The 7,525-nt window shown below is 39.8% G+C and overlaps 1 protein-coding gene and 1 pseudogene across 4 annotated transcripts in view; one reads left to right on the forward strand and one right to left on the reverse strand.

Moving 5' to 3' along the window:
• ARHGAP44 (Rho GTPase activating protein 44) overlaps nt 1–7,525 on the reverse strand; it is a 199,512-nt gene that overhangs the window by 96,604 nt on the left and 95,383 nt on the right. The gene's annotated exons all lie outside the window — the stretch shown is intronic.
• LOC105887112 lies at nt 5,767–6,648 on the forward strand (annotated as a pseudogene).

Below are 7,525 nucleotides of genomic sequence, written 5' to 3' on the forward strand. Positions count from 1 at the left end.
ATTTTGTTCTAAAAATTTGATAATTTTGTTCTTGATCTCATCTCTGAGCCATCTGTCATTCAGCATAAGGTTATTTAGCTTCCATGTTTTTGTATGAGACTGCAGATTCCTGTTGTTACTGAGTTCAACTTTTATTCCATGATGGTCTGAGAAGATGCACGGAATAATTTCTATTCTTTTAAATTTACTTAGGTTAGACTTATGGCCTAAGATGTGATCAATTTTGGAGTACATTCCATAGGCTGTATGTTCCATAGACTGAAGAGTAAAATGTATATTCAGATTTGTTTGGATGAAATGTTCTGTAGATGTCAGTTAGGTCCAAAAGATGAATAGTTAAATTTAAATCTAAAATTTCCTTGCTAAGCTTCTTATTGGAGGATTGATCCGACACTGCTAAAGGAGTGTTCAATCTCAAATTTTTTAACAGAATGTGTCACAAGGAAGCCTCTTAAAGATATTGCTAAAGGAAGTTACCCAAAAATAATTCTAAAAAAAGATGCTAAAGGAAGCAACTCTAGAATCTCAGGAGGGAAGAAAGGACATGATGAACAAAAACATACAGGTAATATAACAGACTATCCTCCTTCTCTGACGTTTTCTAAATTATGTTTGATGGCTGAAGCAACACTTATAACGTTGTCTGACACAGTCCTCCATACATAGAGAGGAAATATTATAATTATATGATAGTCAGAGAGGATAAAGGGACAGACAGGGAGGAAAGATATCACACAAGTTGGTAAAACAGCAACACTGTAGACTGGGGTAAGTTATGTCCCCAAAGTTGTCATACATCCAGAACATGGGACATTGACCTCAAGGTACAGGCTGCCCTGGATTAAGAATGAGCTACGTTCCGTAGGTTCATCTTTAAGTTGAATGTGTGTATAACCTGGAATGGTACATGTACCTGTGACCTGCAATAGCTTCTATTTGAAAGTGTGAATCATATTTAAGTAAGATGTTTGTAACTTGGGGACTTACTGGAATAGCTTCCGTTCCCAAGTGTAAGTTGTACGTTGGTCACATCTTTCTAACGCAGGGATTGCCTACAACTTTATTTTCAAAACATATAATACAAAATTTTACAAAGAAGTGGGCCAACAGGTAGAGAATATTTTGTAAATATTTTATAAAATTTTCCCATTTTCCCTCTGTATGGAGACTTCAGGGGCAGCCTCTGTAACACCCTGGAGAATATCTTATATTTTGGACGATGGGATGGTGCTTTTGAAAATAGAACACAAAGGAGACTAACCATAAAATAAAACATTAATAAATATGTTTGCATTAACATTGTTATGATGGTTAAAAAACAGTGAAAAGAAAGTCTGACACTGGAAAAAAGATATTTGAAAGAAAATATAACCACCAAACGACTAACATTCAGACTATGCCAAGAATTCCCATAAGACAAGAAGAAAAAACATCAACTCTATTAAAAAATGAGTTAAAGACCTACACTCTTTTGTAAGGATTAACAAATATGTAAAAGCTTGGTGAATGTCATTAGCAATTGGGAATATTAAAACCTCAAAGAGATACCATTTTATACTGACTTTTTTGGCAAAAATGGTAGACATCTGACAATTCCTAGCAGTGAAGAGCTATGGAGTAAGGGATCTCTGCAGACTGCTACTATAAATACACATTGCCAACAGCTTGTGGAAAACAGTGCTGTTACCTTGTACATTTGACAATGAAACTCCACCCCCAAGTGAAAAACCTTTTACCAGAACGATATTTCCTGTTACTGTTTGACGTACACTTTTATGCTCATTAAACCGATTTTACCATCATTGGAACCTACATTCAAAACATAGGCATCAAGAGGGGAATAAGGAAATTGGAATATGTCATACAGCAATAAAAAGCAGTTCAATAAAATTACCCAGGCAGCATAAGTAAATTTTAGTAGTAACAATGTTGAAAAAAATAACAAAAAGGTTACTTGAATTGGGATACCATTTTCATAAAGCTCAAAACCAAACATCATTAAACAACATATTGTGACGTGATATATACACATATAGTGAAATAAAAAGACAGCATGACAATTACTAATACCAAATTTAAAACGGCAATTACTTCTCAGAAAGGGGATAAATTATAGGTGGAGTCAACAGAATTGGTAATGTTTTGGTTCTGAATTTGTGTAGTAGGTTCATGATTTTCTTCTTAATCTGTTTCATAACATGCAGCAGAACTTCTGTAAATTGACCACTCAAGGGATTGTAACAAACTGGTCAACATGCAGAGGTGGTCAACATAAGGGTCTAGGTCTACTGTGCTGATATGCCCAGTCTATAAAAATTAGGTCGACTGCTCGGCGCCCATAGCTCAGGGGTTAGGGCGCCAACCACATGCACTGGGGCTGGTGGGTTCAAACCCAGCCAGGGCCTGCTAAACAACAATGACAACAATAACAAGGAAATAGCTAGGCACTGTGGTAGGTGCCTGTTGTCCCAGCTATGTGGGAGGCCGAGACAAGAGAATCTCTTAAGCCCAAGAGTTTGAGGTTGCTGTGAGCTGTGAGCTCACATAGTGAGACTCTATCTCAAGAAAAAAAGAAAAAGAAAGAAAAGAAAATTAGGTCAACTTAAGGATGTGGTCGATGTAGGGGTGGTGGTTCTATTATATATATAAGAATACATGTAATCTGTGTATTAAGTTATAAATAATACAAAAATTAACAAAAACCAAGCACTAGTTATTTAGGCACAAACTTTGCATAAATGATTCCCACCAAAGACTAAAAACAAACAATCTATGATCGTTAGGTCCTCTATATCTGGTTTAAATATAAACATTTGTACTACATACATGCTTTTAAGCTGTAACACTTTCCCTAAAGTTTTTGCTAATTTTTGCTTAAAAATTAGTGTTGCATTTTAGGGCAACCTGATAGCTAGCTATAGCAATTACACATCAACTACATGTAAATCACAATGGCCAATACAAGCAGTGTAGGACAGCTGAATGGGCTACAGACAAATTCCGCTCAACTCTGTTCGTAAAATTGTGGGGTCACAACTCATGTGAATGAAGTTCAAAAGGATTAAAAAAATTCTAGAACCCATTTTACTGACTGGAAAAAATCATCAGTGTTGGGTGGAAAAAGCAAGGCAGATCCCTTAGGCCAGTTTCCACCCATCTGAGACTTCCTTCCTTAGTTGTTCCTGAAAGACTTCAGGAGACCATTAAAGACCTGACTCTGAAGGTAATCTTCAAGGAAAGGCAGCCACCTAAAAGGTGATGCTATTTTTAGGAAGTCTCTATTTTTAGGCCTTATCTTTGTAAGTGAAAGACATCCTTGTTCACCATCAAGATGATGGATACTATATAGTATTTATATATAGGGTATCTATATAGGGTCCTCAAACTTTTTAAACAGGGGGCCAGTTCACTGTTCCTTAGACCGTTGGAGGGCCGGACTGTGGGACCTGGGACGAGTCGGCTGCTAAGCAGGACAGGCAGTAGCGGCAAAAACACCCGGCAGGTTGGATAAATGTCCTCGGTGGGCTGCATGTGGCCCCGCAGGCTATAGTTTGAGGATGCCTGCTATATACCATTTTGAAGGGATGAGTCATGGCACAGAATGACAGGCACTGTGTAGATGACATCTGGGTATAAGGCATATCTTTTAATTTTAATTATTTTCCTTTGCACAACAAACTAAAAGCAAAACAGCATCTAGGCAAATTGATCTAAAAATTATGCACTGTCCTACTTATGAGCTTCCAAAGACCAATCAACAGGGCCCATAAAAATCCTAATTGTCAGCTTGTTAGGAAGCAGCAGTATTTCCCAAAAGGTGTTCCATGGAAAAACTGACTCACAACACACTGAAGGAAAAGCTTCTGTGAACAAATGAGTTAGGGAAGCAATGAATATAATATTCTCCATTAACTGAGTTCCATTAAAATATTAAACACTCTGAGAAGTCCCACAGTAAGTAAAATGGCTTTAATTTCTGTTAACCCATCATTTCCCAATCTAAAAAAATATGAAAATATAGTTCAGGTAATACCCAGTTAATAACTATGGTATTGGTGAATACCAGGTGCTAAACACACTTTAGGGAATGGGAAGCTGAAGAAAACAATCACCACGGTACATCTTGACTCTGGACATCTCCCCTAACTTGCTACCTAGTTGTTCGGCCTCATCAAAAACAATACACTTGCTTGGACTGGAATCAAGCAATGAGGACTCTTCTGTTGTCATCAGAAAAGTCACTGGATGAACAGCCAGCCAGTCTTACTACAAACCGTTTCAGATGAAGTCATCAGTTTTTGCAACACTGATGAGATTGTCAAATCTTCCCAATTTTATATGACTAATTTTATTTATTTTTTATTTATTTTTGCGTTTTTTGGCTGGGGATGGGTTTGAACCCGCCACCTCTGGCATATGGGGCCGGCGCCTTACTCCTTTGAGCCATAGGCGCCACCCCTCTGTAACTAATATTTTTAGCACCAATTGCTCCCTTTTCTATCACAGTCCCAAGCTAGAACTCAGCCCTAGAGTAACACAAAATCTTTCCACTCCATCTCTGCCCATCTGCACCTCCCATCCATCCTCTAGTAACCTTAGACACTCATCCTAAAATGCCTCGCAGGACTCCCCTTTTCCTGATGCACAGGTGGGGCTCTCTCTGCAAGTGTTTTACAAGCATTCTATGTGGGTATAATCATTTTAAAATGTACACAAGATTTGTTTTAACTGGGTATGGTAAGACACACAGACATGGATGTGATTGTCATGAAGAAATTTATGCTTAGGGGGCAAAGATGCCTGGGGAAGTCCCAGGACCAGGCTCAGCTGGAAGGCAGAGAGACTGAAGTTTGAGTACGGGTCTTTACTGTGGTCTCGTGGGAAGGAGTGGGTAAAGCAAGGTGAGCAAGCTGAGTGGGTTTGGGATTGGAGAGTTTTAATAATTTGGCAGGTCTGGGCTCAAAGGGCAGTCACCGGTTGCCGGGTAACTGGCCCTGGAATGATTTAGGGCTGTGGGATGGTGGCCTGCACTACAGGACCCTGGTGGGCATGGGCACTGACTGGTCTGCACATTGAGAAGCTTCTGCAGGCAAGTGTCTGACGTCTTTAGGAGGGAAGATGAAGCCAGTTTCTCCCCACTCAGTGAGGCCCCAGACACCAGAACAAGAATACAGAAAAAAAGCAAATAGAGTTCACAAAATCACTCATTCCCTAAAACAACGAAGGTGTTAATATATACAATTTTTTTTAAGATTTGATTTTTTAAAAATTTCAGATTAATGTGAGGGTGCAAACAACCAGGTCACAATGTTTGCATCTGTTAGGTAGAGTCTCCCTGTACTCGTGTCCTGGTGCAGGAGGTGTTCCATAAACCCCTACATTGTGCCCACTCTGTGGGAGCTCACCAATTCCCCTCCCTTCTCCCCTCTCCCTCCTTCATCCTTCCCCAACTTCAATTAAATTAAGTTTTTCTCTTATGTGAGTGTGAATAAGATCGTCTACTGGCTTCATATTAGTAGTGAGTATATCGTATAGTTGCTTTTCCATTCTTTTGGAATTATTAAGAAGAATGTATTTCAACTCCATCCAGATTAATACAAAAGCTGTAAAGTCTCCATCCTTTTATGGCTGAATAGTACTCCATGGTAAACATATACCACAGTTTGCTAATCCATTCCTCGGTTGATTGTTGCCCAACTTCTTATATGAGAAAATTGGGTCCCTGGTATGATTCCGTCCTGCGCGGCTGTTCCTTGGAGCAGTAGTCGTTTATCTCCGTCCGCTTTCTCGCCCACCTAAGTGTGTGCCACCACCTCATGGAAGATTCGATGGACATGGACATGAGCCCCTTGAGGCCTCAGAACTATCTTTTCGATTTTGAACTAAAGGCCGACAACGATTATTACTTTAAGGTGGATAATGATGAAAATGAGCACCAGTTATCTTCAAGAATGGTCAGTTTAGGGGCTGGTGCAAAGGATGAGCTGCACATTGTTGAAACAGAGACAATGAATTCTGAAGGGAGTCCAATTAAAGTAACACTGGCAACTCTGAAAATGTCTGTACAGCCAACGGTTTCTCTTGGGGGGCTTTGAAATAACACCACCTGTGGTCTTATGGTTGAAGTGCGGTTCAGGGCCTGTGCATGTTAGTGGGCAGCACTTAGTGGCTGTGGAAGAAGATGCAGAGTCAGAAGATGAAGAGGAGGAGGATGTGAAACTCTTAAGTATGTCTGGGAAGCAATCTGCCCCTGGAAGTGGTAACAAAGTTCCACAGAAAAAAGTAAAACTTGTTGCTGATGAAGATGAGGAGGAGGAGGAAACTGAAGAAAAAGCTCCAGTGAAGAAATCTGTGCGAGACACTCCAGCCTAAAATGCACAAAAATCAAACCAGAATGGAAAGGATTCACAACCATCAACACTGGGATCAAAAGGTCAAGAATCCTTCAAAAAACAGGTAACAACTCCTAAAACACCAAAAGGACCTACTTCTGTAGAAGACATTAAGGCAAAAATACAAGCAAGTATAGAAAAAGGTGGGTCTCTTCCCAAAGTGGAAGCCAAGTTCATCCATTATGTGAAGAACTGCTTCCAGATGTCTGACCAGGAGGCTATTCAAGATCTCTGGCAGTGGAGGAAGTTTCTTTAAGAAAATAGTTTCAACAGTTCGTTAAAATTTTCCGTCTTATTTCATTTCTGTAACAGTTGATATCTGGCTATCCTTTTTATAATGCAGAGTGAGAACTTTCCCTACCGTGTTTGATAAATGTTGTCCAGGTTCCATTGCCAAGAATGTGTTGTCCAAAATGCCTGTTTAGTTTTTAAAGATGGAACGCCACCCTTCACTTGGTTTTAAGTATGTATGGAATGTTATGATAGGGCATAGTAATAGTGGTGGTCAGACCTGGAAATGTTGGGGAGACAAATATACATGTGAAATAAACTCTATATTTAAAAAAAAAAAGAAAAGAAAAGAAAATTGGGCTCCTCAGTTAACTCACTGCCTCAGCACAATATGCCAAAGGGCTGTCCTCTCTTTGAAAAGTATCAGCAATGCAAATTCTCAGACCCCAGCTCAGGCCTCTCAGAAATCCTGGGAGTGGAGTTTAGCAATCTATGTTTTAACTAGTACTCTAGGTGATCCTGGCACATGTTAAGAACCACTGGTGTATGGAACAAAATCTCAAATCCTTGATCTGGAGCCCATTCATTCTGAATAAGCAAATTCACCCTTCAAGGTCTTCTAAATTGCCCCAATTTTCCTAACCACAGCCGTCTTCCAGCATCCCATTCTGTACCTCTCCAGCCCTGCCCAGCCTGATACACTCTGTGCCCTAGGCCCATCTCGCTTTCTCTTGTTACCCAAATAAGTATCCCTGGATCCATGTCACTGTGCATACCCCGCATAGTGCTGCAGCAGAGTAAGCACACCAGACTGCAACTGGACCCACACCTTTCACCATTAACTAAGATAGACTCTCACTGGATTAAAGATTTAAACTTAAGACATGAAACCATAAAAATAC

Source organism: Otolemur garnettii, unplaced genomic scaffold (assembly GCF_000181295.1).
Source record: "Otolemur garnettii isolate 467f Iridium unplaced genomic scaffold, OtoGar3 scaffold00046, whole genome shotgun sequence".
In the NCBI taxonomy this organism is placed as follows: domain Eukaryota; kingdom Metazoa; phylum Chordata; class Mammalia; order Primates; family Galagidae; genus Otolemur; species Otolemur garnettii.